The sequence below is a fragment of the Microcebus murinus genome, chromosome 15, assembly GCF_040939455.1.
Source record: "Microcebus murinus isolate Inina chromosome 15, M.murinus_Inina_mat1.0, whole genome shotgun sequence".
NCBI lineage: Eukaryota > Metazoa > Chordata > Mammalia > Primates > Cheirogaleidae > Microcebus > Microcebus murinus.
Window position 1 is genome coordinate 12029331 of NC_134118.1, and position 14894 is coordinate 12044224.

The 14894-nt window shown below is 36.4% G+C and overlaps 1 pseudogene; it reads left to right on the forward strand.

Moving 5' to 3' along the window:
- Positions 1–11895: 11895 nt before the first annotated feature.
- On the forward strand, positions 11896–12303 carry LOC109729232 (large ribosomal subunit protein uL24 pseudogene; annotated as a pseudogene).
- The last annotated feature ends 2591 nt before the right edge of the window (positions 12304–14894 follow it).

Here is a 14894-nt window from a genome sequence, read left to right on the forward strand (position 1 = left end):
GTTTGAGGTTACTGTGAGCTATCATCACTCCAGGATACTCTAGCCTGGGCAACAGAGCAAGACTCTCTGTCTCAAAAAAAAAAAAACGTCCACACACAAAAACTAAATTTTACCATTTATAAAGGTCACATGTTTATGAATGACTAAAAGATTCTTAAGAAATTACCTTATTATAAGTAGTATTCACCTATGACTCTTCAACAATATTACTAGAGAATATATTTTTGATTCCAGAGGTCATTAAAGTGCTCGTCTTATTAGGACTCATACTCCAACAACATAGAAGTATGTTGGATCTAACAGTACTCATAAATATTCTATTTGTTCACCTACTTTTTCCAGCCTCCTTGTAGTTAGTCAGAGTCACACGACTGCCCCACGGATGTAAGAGGAAATGAAGTATGTCACTTCCAGCCAGGGGCAGGAAAAAACCTTTAGCAATTCTCTAGTCTCTAAATCTGCAAGTTTGACAGAAGCCTATGAGATGATAGACACTTTAGATTAAGGCAGACTCCATCACAAACCGCTGCAGTGAGCAGTCTCCCAGACCCCCAGTGGCTATCACATGAGTGAGAAATAGGCTCTTACTGTGCTTGAGAGATGTTTGTTACTGCAGCATAGCTTAGCCTATCCCAACTAACATAGATGCAAGAATGAATCTCGGTCTTGAGAGCCAGACAAAAAAATCTACAATTAGACTCTGACACATTGTCAACCTTCTCATTTAAGGATTGGCAAACTCTTTCTGTAGAAGACCAGACAGTAAATATTTTAGGTTTTTGTGGGCCAGATAGTCTCTGTAATACTACTCAACTCTTCCATTAGAGCATGCAAGAAGCCATGATAATTCCTAAAGTAAGGAGCATAGCTATCTTTCAATCATTTCATATTTATGAAACCAAGTGATGAGCAGGATTTGCTTCACCAGTCATAGTTCACAGACCCCTGTGACGTAGTATCTGCTGTTAAATGAAGTAATGTTGAATGCTTGGTGTACTAGTTTCCCAGGGCTGTTGTAACAAAGTAACATTGGATAGCTTAAAATGACATTTTTTTGTAAAAAAAAAAATTCTCTCACAGTTCTGGAGGCTGGAAGTCCAAAATCAAGGTGTGGCGGGGTTGATTCCTTTGAAGGTTTTGAGAGACAATCTGTTCCATGCCTCTAGCCCAGCTTCTGCGTGTTGCCAGCAATCCTTGGCTTGCGGGAGCATCACTCTGATCTAGGCCTGCCTTCCCATTGCCAGGTTCTCCCTGTGTCTCTCTATTCTTCTTATACTGAGACCAGTGATGTTGCATTAAGGCCCCACCTTACTCCAGTATGAGCTTATCTTAATTATTTCTGCAACAACCCTATTTCCAAATGAGGTCACATTCTGCAGTATTGGGGGTTAGGATTTCAACAACTCATATTGTGATACACAATTCAAACCATAACACTTAGTCTCTTGAGGAACACATTTCACTTGGTAAATTGACAACACCAGTAAATTTCAAATAAGCTCATAGGCTTTGGCTTTACTCAGAGATGTCAATTCATCAATTTTCTTGACAGAATTGAAAATTTATATATCTTACAGAGCAGTTAAAAGAAAAACCATACTCATAATTAAAATAATAAATAGAACTTTGTAATGAACATTTACAATTAGTATTATTGTTCAGGCTTCTACCTTTTCCAAATCTTTGATTGATGCTTTAGATGAGAAAATTAGATTTGATTTACATAATTTAAGTTATTTCTTAAGACTGTTATTAAAGCATAGGATTGATGAAATGATTATTCCTTAGAGTCTGAATGTAGACATCTCTAAGAATTTATTGAAGAAAGAAACCACTGTTTCCTTGACAGGTTTTGGAACCCTAAAATGTGAAAAAGCAGCACACAGATGAGCTTTAGAGAGTACATACCAGGAGTTCAGAGGAAGGAGAGAGCACCTTGGCCTAGTGAGGGCTCCGTCGTGGAGGAATAGGTACCACAGCTGGGCTCAAAAGGTGGCCATGGCTTGAACAGTCTGGCCAGAGAGCGTCTTATACAAGCAAAGGCAGGAAATGATGTGTGTTTATAGACAGAATCAGCCCGATTTAAGACAGCAGGGACATGTAGGGGAAAAACAGGTGTTATAATGGCAGAGTGGGTGAAACTGACATGAAAGACTTGAATGTCAGCCTAAGTAGAGTTCAGATGACATTCGTGAACAAGAGGTGACTGAGCAAATAGCATAATCAAAGCTGTGTGGCACAGTATACAGGATAAATAAGGCAATGGGTGGATGAGGAGTTATCAGAGTCATCTAGACATTATCCAAAAGAGGTGGTGGACAGTGTGAGAGAGGGTGGGGTAGAGTGAGATGATCAGGAATGGATCAATGAATTTTGATGGATCTTGATGGTTAGAGTTATGGATGGAGAAAATCATGAAGGAGAAATAGATAAGCCAATGCAATCTCAAGAGTGAGGGAAAAAAGGGAGGAGGCAGGCAAAAAACACAAGGAAGGATTGCACATCAAATTCCAGCTAATTGCAATTAGAGTAAAAAAGACTAATTCATCAATTCTACTTGAATTAGTCAGACAGAATAAGATAACCACAGTTACAAATAAACACCCATATTTCAATAGCTTAACCTGACAAAGATTTATTTCATGTTCATGCTTACTGGAAGGGGACTTCCTTCCCCTGATTCATCAGGTATCCAGGATGATGAGCATCCACTGTCTTGTGATGCTGCTATCTCAGCCTACAGCTGCATGAGGGGAAGAAGAGAATGAACAACTTGCTTCACTCTTACCTGCTTCCAGCCCATTTGCCAGAACTAGTTACCTAGCCCAAAACCGATGGCAAGAGAGATAATTGGAAAATTGGTCAATGGAAAAGGTAGGGAAGCTCATGGATATATCAAGGGCAGGGAACCTGCAGCCTTAAGGCCACATATGGCTTTCTAGGTCCTTAAATGCAACCTTTTGACTGAATCCAAATTTTACAGAACAAATCCTTTTACTTTTATTAATAGATTTTTGTTTGTCTTTTATATTTTTATTTTATTTTTAAAATGAACGTATTTAAAATACCAAAGAATAAAATAAATTTCAACAAAATAATCCCCCCAGATTGACCAGCATAATTAGAACATTAGTAAACCATAAGGGCCAAATTGACGGCTGCTATGCTCATGATTTAGTTCTAACTTCCCCTTTCAGACTGGTGCCACCACCACACTAGGCTAGCTGGTGAGAGCTTATGGAGGTCAGGTATGCCAGTCTGTTATTAACTTTTGACAACCGTGCACCATATTTCTGTTTGAAGTGCAATTTTTGAACAGTTGCACAGCTGGACAGTATTTTTAAATTCTGTCTGCTTAACAGCCATCATGTCAAAAAAGACCAAGAAAACGCTGAAGGAAGAAAACAGATTTTCTAATGAGAACTGAGAATTGCAATATTATCTTGTTTCTGCTAAAGATAAGATGATTTTCTTGCTTTGTGATACTTCAATATCAACATTAAAGAAATTCAGTGCTCATCAGCATTATCACACTCATAAGGACCACAGTATTTTAAATTAGAGGGAGAGGCACAAAAGGTTGTATTGTAGAAATTAAAAGATGAAAAGCAAAAGCAAAGACAATTCTTTCAAGCAGCAATAAGACCTAGAAATAATGCCACTGAAGCAACTTATAGAGTAACTTATATACTCAGGAAAAAAGAAAAGCCATTTGGTGATGCAGAAATTGTGAAAGAATGCATTGTTGAAGTTGTAGGATGCTTGGATTCCAATAATGTTTCAAAGTACAAACAACTGCCTCTTTCAAGAAGAACCGTAACTGATTGGCAGCATGATTAGCCTTAACAGAACAACTTCATGCAATACTTCAAAAGGAAAATATATATTATTCAATCACTTTGGATGAATCAACTGATAGTACTGACTAAGCTCAGTTTTTATACTTCATTTGCGTCATAACAGATTTTTTCTTGCTACAAAGAGTTACTCACTTTGGGCACTCTTGCAAACAGAACATGGGAAACTTCAACATATTTCAAGATAAATGTCTTGAAGTTGGACTGAATTTGGTAAATTTAGTGAGTGTATGTACAGATGGTGCACCTTCCATGACAGGAAAACATGAAGGGCTTATTGCACAGATAAAAAAAAATATTAACACATTCAGATGCTGTCATTTCTTTTCATTGTATCTTGCATCAGCAAAATCTCTGTGCTATAGCTACTATTTTAAGTGACACTTTGCGACTAGTTGTAAGTATTGCTAACTATATTCCTGTATGTGCAACATAGCATCATCAGTTTTGTAACATGCTAAAGTTGAACAATGAGGTATTCAGTGTGAATTTGCCATATCCTTCTGCATCTCAGGGACAAGTGTTAGCCAAAATTTTATCTCTGAAAACAGATAGTTACATTTTATGAAGAACAGAATCAGCAATGTGAATTATTGAAAGAAGACCTCTATAGAAATATAGCATTTCTGTGTGATATCATGTCAAATCAAAATGACTCAAATATTTCTTTGCAAGGTAACACTAAGTCTATATATGATATGTAGCAAAAGAACCCAAGCATTTAAAAAAAAAAAAAAAGCTAACTTTTTTCAAAATAGTCTTCTTCAAAAGGAAATTCTGGATGAAAATTTTTCCCAGTTAGCAAAGGTCACTGATGAGCAGAATCATTTGAAGAATACACAGCTGTTATAGACCTACTAATTAGAGAATATAATGAAAGGTTCACTGACTTTGAGAATCATGACATCACATTCAAATTAGCATTTCAGTCTCACATAGTTGATATCACCAAGGTGCCTAAAGAACTATAGATGGAATGATTGGGTTCTCAGTAGATGACATTTTAAAGTCATTGTTTGATGCTAAGAAATATCCAATTGAAATACGGAGAAATGCAGTAGAATACCCATGCCTTCAGAAACATGCCTGGAAGATGCTTTCTTGCTTTTCATTCACTTATTGCTGTGAATCTATGTCTCCTACCTAACTCAAATCAAAACCTCCTTAAAGTCACAAATGACTGATACCCATCTAAAGCATCAACTGAAACCATGGATCTCCATGCTGCAACCAAATATTAAAATGCTTTCCAACAAAAATCAGACCAACAAAGTCATTAAAAGGTTAGTAAACTTGAAAATTAACAGTTTTCATTTTTTGAAATTATTAAGTACACAGTAGTCAGACTTTTACAAAATAACATACATATTTAAGTATATCTAATTGAAGTTTCTTGAATGTGGCCTTTTTTGATTATAGCTAAATTAATGTGGCCTTCCAATATGAAAAGTTTCCCTACCCCTGGAATATACAGTCAATTAGATCTGGGGAGGAAGAGAAATTCCAGATTGGTTGAGTAATTAGATTTGAACTACAGAAGGATGAAAAGTTTCAAATTGGTTGAGAACTTGGCATTTTGACATCACACTGGCCTGGATTTTCTTCCATCTGAAAGAAACAGAGAACTTGCTATTATCTCAATAATAAGGTTTTAGTTTCAGTATGTGCCAATACTTTACTCGGGAGCACAAAGACATGAATCTACAGACCTAGGTTTACAGAAGCAGTATTAAGAAAAATAATTCTTTTTTTGTACTCTATTAAGTCTATCTTGTTCAATAAACCTATACATATAAATATTTCTGTGACACTAATAAAAGTGTCATGAATTGCTAAATATATTTAATAGTTTATATTATAAATGAATATATTATAAATTAAATATTATAATTAATATTATAAATTAAAAATTAGAATAATAAATCCTTGTGAATTGTTTTCAAGGGTGATTGGTTTGATAGGTGATTATAGTTTTAGGAATTTAAAGTATGTGTAATCAATAACCCATTAATTGAAAACTATTTAATCGAATGCCTGTAATTGAGTACCCATAGTACCTCCAAGATACTGTAGGATATACAATAGACACTCTACTACTTTTTCAAGCCTTTTACATATTAGTGAAAGACATAGACAAATTATCTTCAGACCTTATGACATAAGACCAAATGCCATGAGACAAATGCCATAAGACAAGAACGTAGATAGTAATATGAGCTCAGAGAGTAAGGATGTTTTACCTCTCTGGAAGGATCTAGAAAGCTTCCCTACAAGGTGATACTTAATCTGACATTCAATCTTCTTATTTAACCATTAACCAGAATGGGTTGAAAAAGAGTGGTGGTTATTCTTGGAAGCAAATCAGCTTAACCCAAGGTACACAAGAGAAGGATCCAGTTTGCTCAGAGAGCTGTGGAAGTCCCAGGAAGTCCAGGTTGGTCATAGCACCAAGTCCTACCGACAGTGGTGGGGAAAGAGCCTGGAGACATTCAGAGCATGGATTGGAAACAGGTCCATATGACATGTTAAGGAATTTGGAGGTACTGTTTAAGCCACTGAGAGTAGCTAAAAGATTTTATTGCTCTATGTTTATATGTATGCTTTAAAAATTATATAAGATTTTTTGAAAATATTCTATAATTTTACTACCCCAAGAGGATTACCAAATATATTCTGGAGTATTTTCTTCCATCATTTACATATTTATCAATTCTTTAAATCTTACTTCAATTTTGTATCCTGTATTTTTTACTAGTAATTATATTGTATCTTCCAATGTCATTGAATAATTTTGTCAACATGATTTCTAATGAGTGACCAATATTATAACAACTGGTTCTACTATTTTTTATTTAACCCATTCTTTTACTATTAACAATTGAATCATTCCCAATTCTTTGCAACAAACATCCATACACATAAATATTTCATAAACAAAAGTAAATTTTTATGGCTTTAAGATATAGTGCAGTAAATTGGTCAAAAAGAATAAATTATTTTGAAGCTATTATTTACACATTTCTAAATTTATTTCCACAAAAATTGTGCTGATTTACATCCTTCTCCCTTGCCTCAGTAGCAGTGTAAAATGTTGTGTTTCTTTATAAGTTTGTCAGCAAGAGAAATCATTTGCTTTTACAAATAATCTTTGCTGGCTTTTTTAATAAAGTAAGTTTTTAACAGACACTTTTATAAATAATCTTTGTTAAATAAACTTTATTTAAGTTTTTAAACTAAAAGTATTTTTTAAAAAAAAAAATCCACTGAAGAAATACTGGGGAATATAGAAAAATACAAAGAGGAAAGTTAAATAATTTTAATCCTATATCCTATAACTAAGGACTGGTAATAGCTTGGTATTTAGCATTCTAATCTTTAAATTCTCTGTTTAAATACATTTAACAAAATTGCGACCTTACTGTATTTGTAAGTATATATTTCTCATATAATACTGTAGAGCAAGTGATGTATGAAATCATTAATTAGTCTTCAAACCATGGTTTGTAAGAGCCGAACATTTCCTTATATGAATGGCCCATTGTAATTAACCATTCCCATATTATTGGCTAGTTAGTTTGGTTCAAATTTTTCATCTTTGCTTTGACATCCTTATGCATACCTCTAATTAATTTCTTGAGATAAATTGTTAAAAATGAAAATGTTGAGTAAAAAGATTTGAATATTTTTATGACTTTCAATTCATTTTGCAAAATAGCTTTCTAAAATAAAAAAAAAGAGTCTGTGAGTAGAATGAGAATTATTGCTTCACAACACTGAGAGATTGTTAATATTTTAAATGTTCGTATTTGACAGCAATGATTTTTTCTAATTTTCTTTTATTATTTATAATATAAATATCATTTTATGTCTTTATAAGCAATGTTTATTTTGTCATCTTTTGAGGATTCCATGCCATTTTTGTTGCTGTTCAAAGTCTTTTTGAAGACCACTAACATTATTAGACGTCTACCTGTAATATTTATTCACACTGTGGTTTTCTACTGTGTTTCATATTGCTGAGTTATTGAATTTTACTTGTGTCACAGGTGGTTATCATCTATCTCTGAGTAAATTTTTCATAAAGCATACAGGGGTCCTTCCTGTTGCCATCGTATGTGAGTGACATCCATCCTTCAAGATACAGAATTCTTGGGCCACAATCTTTTTCCTCATAATCCATAGCTATTGTGTTCAGATATACAGTGGAATGAAGAAAAAGTCTGAGGCTGGTCTTTGCTCTTTTAAAAGTTTATAAGGTAAAAACGTTACAGTAAGCTAAGGTTAATTTATTATTGAAAAAAGAAAAATATGATTTTATAAATTGTAGGTAGCCTAAGTGCACAGTGTTTATGAAGTCTACAGCACAGCACAGTATGGCCTAGGCCTTCACATTCACTCACCTCTCACTCACTGACTCACCCAGAGCAACTTCCAGTCCTGCAAGTTCCATTTATGGTATGTTCCCTATACAGGTGTGCCATTTTTATCTTTTATACTGTATGTTTACTGTACCTTTTCTATGTTTAGACATGTTTAGATACACAAATACCACTGCATTACAATTGCCTGTGGTATTCAGTACAGTAACATGCTATACAGGTTTGTAGCCTAAGAGCAATAGGTTCTAGTGGTCCCCAATTTTTTTGGCACCAGGGACTGGTTTCATGGAAGACAAGTTTTCCATGGACTGGGATTAGGGGAATGGCAAGTGATGGGGAGCAGCTGTAAACACAGATGAAGCTTCCCCGGCTCTCCCGCTGCTCATCTCCTGCTGTGTGGCCCCTTGGTTCATAACAGGCCACAAACTGGTACCAGTCTGCAGCCCGAGGGTTGGGGACCACAGGGTTATACCATATAGCCCAGGTGTGTAGTAGGCTACACCATCTAGGTTTGTGTTAGTGCACTCTGTGTTTGCACAAGCATGAAATCACCTCATGACACATTTCTCAGAACACATCCCCATCCGTTAAGCTATGCATGACTGCATTTAAGTCCTCTTTACCCAGACTCGAGCACAGGAATTATCTTATTTTACCTCACACTTAGTAGGCTTTTGGTAACGTTTGTTCTCTGAGTTAAATTGAAAATAAAATGTGATGTATACAATAGAATATTATTCAGCCTTAAAAAGAAGGAAATCCTACCAGTTGGGACAACATCAATAAACGTGAAGGACATTATGCTGAGTGAAATAAGCCGGACACAGAAAGATAAATACTTTCACAATCCAACTTATGCGCGGAATCTGAAATGTCAAATTCATAAAAGTAGAATAGAATGGTGGTTGCCAGGGGTAGGGCGTTGGAGAAATGGGGAGATAGCCAAAACGTATAAGGGTTTAGTTATGCAACATAAATAAGTTTTGCAGTTCTAATAATGTATAGCATGATGACTATAGTTAATAATAATGTATTTTATACTTGAAATTTGCTGAGAGTTCATCTCAAGTGTTCTCACCACCAAAAAAAAAAAAAAAGAAAAGAAAATCATAACTATCTGGGATGATGAATATGTTAATTATCCTGATTTGGTAATCATTTCACAATGTATATCTATATCAAAACATCACGTTGTACACTTTAAATATATGCAATTTTTACTTGTCAAGTATGCCTTAATCAAGATGGAAAAAAATAAACTGAAAAGATCCACAAACATTATTGAACTGCAAAAATACATAGCTGCATATTTTAAAACTACTACCCTCTTTGGATTACTGTTGACAATAATCAAATTCCTGTTTTAGGCTGACCATTAGGCTTTGTTCTTTACAATAACGTTTATATATGCAAATCTGCATATGGATTTGTCATAGACAAGGAGACCACAAAAATTAAAATTTTACTTAAAAATGCACCTCTTCTAATGCAAATGTGTTCCAAGTGATTTTGTTAGAGGTATAGGCAGCATACAATTGGTTCATTGCTACTAAAATTCCACAGTTGAATATTTCTGCATAATATTCAGCCATGAATATTTAATAAGACCTACTATGTGTCAGGCACTGTAGTCTATGCAATTTATTAGTAGTCATAGTCATATAAAGTTTTGAATTTATGGTACCAAACCATGCTACCTGCACAGTACACAATAAAAACCACATCTCCCTGAATTTAATTTAGTATTCTAGCAGTCACAATAAAATTATTGCTTTATGTAAATGATATTGTGCTTCATGATTAGTAGATACTTAAACAGCTACAATCAATATAACTCTTACTCATCCAAACCATATTTTATAGCTCATCTTTTCCCATTTTATTAAGGTTGTTTCCATACACTCATTTCTTATGTACAGTATAATCCACAGGTAGGTATATGGTATGTGCACACACCCATTCATAACCACACTTCCTGACAAATAACCTGAAGTCCTACATAGTTCAATAGAGAATTTGGGGAGCTCTTGCTCCCAGAACACAATGCCCCATATTCCAGAAATGTCAATTCTTAGGGTGGTCATATGTGCTCACCTTATTTTCATCTATCCAGTTTCTACCTCACTCCTGGGACCCTTTAAGCAGCATCTAGCTATCCCCACCCATGGACTTTTATTGATTCATCAGTTACTCAACCAGTTAACAAATATTTCCCAGAAGCCATGAACCACAAAACTAAATCTACAGAGATGAATAAGGCTTAATCCTCGCTCACTGGCTCTCTCTCTCTAAAACATCATGTTTCAGTACCATCCGGGAGGGTTGTTCTCCAGTTTCCTGCATGCTAGGGTCTGAATGTTTGTGTCCCCCCAAAATTTACAGGCTGAAACCCAATTCCCACAGTTATGGTATTAAGAGGTGAGGCCTTTGAGAGGTGGGGCTCCCCCTTCATGTATGGAATTAATGTCCTTATAAAAGAGGCCTGAGGGACCCTGTTCTCTACTTCCACCACGTGAAGACACAGTTGTCTATGAGCAACAGGCCCTCACCAGACAATAAATCTGCTGGCACCTTCATCTTGGACTTCGTAGCTTCCAGAACTCTGAGGAATTCATTTCTACTGTTTCTAAATTGCCCAGTCAAAGGTATTTTGCCATAGCAGCCCAAACAGGCTAAGACATTGGGTATCAATGGATTTGAGGCACTAGATGATCCAATCACTGAAAAACTGCCTCTGGCATCTATAGCAATAACTTCATGCTGTAAAGAGAGAGAGGGGACAGTGAATAATGGATTTTAATTGCTGGAATCTGAGCCTTAGGAGACGAAGGGAGAAAAGAGCATAAAAGGAGGTGGCTGGTTCTGTGCTTGAGGGAAAGAAAAAGAGAAAATAATATTGGTAGTGCAGGAAGATTTATACAAGGTAAGGCAGTCTCTCTGTCCTGAGGCCGGAACTACAAAATAAACAAACAGACTAAACATTGAGCAACACCTCAGCACTCTGGTCATTCCTGTTAATAGGCTTACAGTAAATCCGGCTGGACCAGCCCATAGATTCTTCTTCCAGAAAGCGCAAGGACAGAGCTGCACATGGAGACAGGCACCATTTCTTCTGACTCTGCAGTCTCCACGTCACTCAAGAGTGACTCATCCATCAGCCTGTAAGTCCTCCCTCTAAGTAAGAGTGGTATGATTTCCAGGACAACAGAAGGTAGAACAACACAGCTATTTAAAAATATTTTTTAATATAAAAAAAAAATACATCCACTCTATTGTTAGTCTTTCATTACAAATTAAGAGTTCAGAGACTTAAAGCAAGAACAGTGTTGGGAGGCCGCCTGCGCTTAGGCGGAAGTGTCTGCAGCAGACCTGGGTTTGCACCGGGCTTGGAGGTGAGACACAAGGAGAGCAAAAGGTTGCAGATCTTGGAGCTTCATGGTTCCAAAATCCAACCCCACCTGCATCACAGTTTGAACCCCACCCTGTGGACTGTAAATTGCATATGGGCATGTAGAAGCTGCTTCGGAAATATTTTAAATCACATTGATACTGACTGGTACTGGGACAAAAAATAAATAAATAAATAAATAAAAATAAATCATTGAATTCGGGATGCTCATTGAAAATATTGTTGGATCACCAAAGAGGCAGTGGCCAAAATGAAGTTTAATCCCGTTGTGGCTTCTGACTGAACCGAGACACACAAAAGGGATTCCCACGCACCTCCCCACATTCATAGAAAGATCAAGTCTTCCCCTCTTTCCAAAAAGCTGAGACAGAAGTATGACGCTCCATCTATGCCCATTTCTAAAGGATGATGAAGTTCAGGTTGTGTGTGGACACTGTAAAGGTCAGCAAATTGACAAAGGTGCCCAGGTTTACAGGAAGAAGCGTGTCATCTACATTGAACAGGTGCAGCGGGAAAAGGGTAATGACACAACTGTCCCTGTGGGCACCACTCGGCTAACACTGAACAAAGACTGCAAAAAGATCCTTGGACTGAAAGCCAAGTAGGAAGAGAAAAGGGCAAACATAAGGAGTAAACAATTGAGAAGATGCAGGAGTAAGGTAATCTTATCTATAACTTTTATTAAAAACTGCTAAAATGAAGAAAAAAATATTGTAAAAAAGAAAATATTGCTAAAGAATTTATATTAGTCTGCTCAGACTGCCATAACAAAGCACCTACCATAGACTGGGTGGCTTAGCAGAAATGTATTTCTTATCATTCTGGAAGCCAGGAGTATTTAAGAGGAAGGTTCTGGCTGATTCAATTTCTGGTGTGGGCTCTCTTCCTGGCTTGCAAGTGGCCACCTTCTTGCTGAGTTCTCACATGGCAGAGAGAGAGAGAAACCTCTTTCTTTTCCATTTCTCGCAAGGCCACCAATCCTATCGGATTAGGGCCTCACCCTTACAAACTCATCTAACCTTAACTATCTCCTAAAAGCCCCATCTCCAAATTCAGTCACACTGGGGGCTAGGGCTTCGACATACGAATTTAGAAAGGGGCACAATTTAGGTTATATAATTCCTTACCAAAATTTTGTTTCTATAATGAGAGTACTCATAGTTTTCTTAAAATGGTTTCAAGTTTGCAAGAAAATCAATGCATGGCTATTCCAATAGTACTGAGCAGTCAAAAGAACACGAAGTACCTTAGCTGCCCAACCTCATGGATCAATTTGCTCAACAGCATCCACTTACCCTAATCCACTGAAATCCCCGGTCTAAGAATATGTCTCATTTTCTGAAGCTAATATATGGTGTCTTGACAAAACTTTATAGCTCTTTTTACTTCAAAAATGATCTTCTGGGAAGTTTCCATTGCCATGATTGATGGATTTGAAAACTTAACACTATGGCTGTGTTCTTGCGTATCCCCTGGTATACACATGGCACAAGAAAGCCCTGGGATGCCAGATAACTGTTTTCCTACACCCCTCCCACCAACCCTGCCTAAATTCCTTTTTTTTTTTTTTAAGCTTTTTTATTTATTTTAAGACAGAGTCTCACTCTGCTGCCTGGGCTAGAGTGCCATGACATCAGCCTAGCTCACAGCAACCTCCAACTCCTGGGCTCAAGTGATCCTTCTGCCTCAGCCTCCCGAGTAGCTGGGACTACAGGCATGCACCACCATGCCCAGCTAATTTTTTCTATATATTTTTAGTTGGCCAATTAATTTCTTTCTATTTTTAGTAGAAATGGGGTCTCGCTCTTGCTCAGGTTGGTTTCAAACTCCTGACCTTGAGCGATCCTCCTGCCTCGGCCTCCCAGAGTGCTAGGATTACAGGCATGAGCCACCAGGCCCGGCCCGACCCTGTTTAAATTCTTAGGATAAAATGTAGCCCACTGGAAACTGCTTGTTCTTCTAGACTGGAACGCCTGTGGAGAGTCTGTAGGAAAGCTCATTATTAAGACTGTGCACACTACAGACCCCTCCAGGGTTGAATAGTTTCTTGAACCAACATATCTGATGGGATGTCAATTCTCCTTAGGTATTAAGAAGACTCTGATAGTCTCACTTTTGTGTTATCTCTTGCGTAAAATTTGTGATTAATGGCCTGAGATCCCATAATAGAGACGAAGAACCTCCAAAGGTAACTCATTTCATAATGAATTGTGCCGTGACCTGTGCTTCAATCTAGTTGGGAGTAGCAACCGTGCTGTTCTGTTGAATGTGCAGATGTGAAGTTCAGCTTAACAGGGGCCCAAAAGGCTGGGAAACCAAATGAAATAAAATCTAGTAGAGCCAAGTTGTCAGGCTACCTAAATAATGGAGGAGAGGGGAAGTTATATCAAACTTAAGTAAGATATTAATATATGTGCCTTTAAAAACAAAAACTCATACATTTCAATATAAACTTATTTTCATAGTGTTATCTAAATACTTGCAGATATAAAAGTAGGCATAAACCCCTAATGTTTATATCTTGAATCTATCTATAAAACCATAAAAGGTAATAATTAAATGAAAACAAAAATACAATATCAATACAATGAAAATTAAAGTATTTTTGCCAGACTGCATGCTGTTCTGTTAAATCATTACTGGTAGGTAACACAATTATATGACTAATCGAGACAGCACAGGATTGCTTTATTCCTCAATTACAAAGATTTTGAGGGTTTTATATTTCATAATTAAATAGTAATAAATCATTTTATTATATTTGATATAATAAAAGTATGCATTATATAACTTATATTTTAGATAAGATTATATATAATTAAAATATTTATATTTTATTATATAAACTAAATTATCATAACATTTATATTTTATAATTAATGTTTTTAAAATATAAATTGTGAAGGGCATAAAACCAATTACAATTTTCCAAACATCTAATACTCAGAGAGCAGCCCAGTGCAGTGTATTTCTTTTCTCTCTTTTTAAATGCATGGCTGTGGAAGGTAGAAATAGAAGGAGCAGGTCAATGTATGCATGAACTTATGCACAATGCTCAATGCTTTTAGCTTGAGTGACCACCTGCCTCAGTTTGCTTGCAACTGTGGGACTCAGTAGGACAAGGAACTTTCAGCAGTAAAATCAGGACAGTCCCACACAAACCAAGATGGCTGATCACCGTACCTTCAGCCTTGTGTCTTATTCTCGGCCTTCGTCATACCTAAATCTGCATGTGTTTTAAGCTGTAGC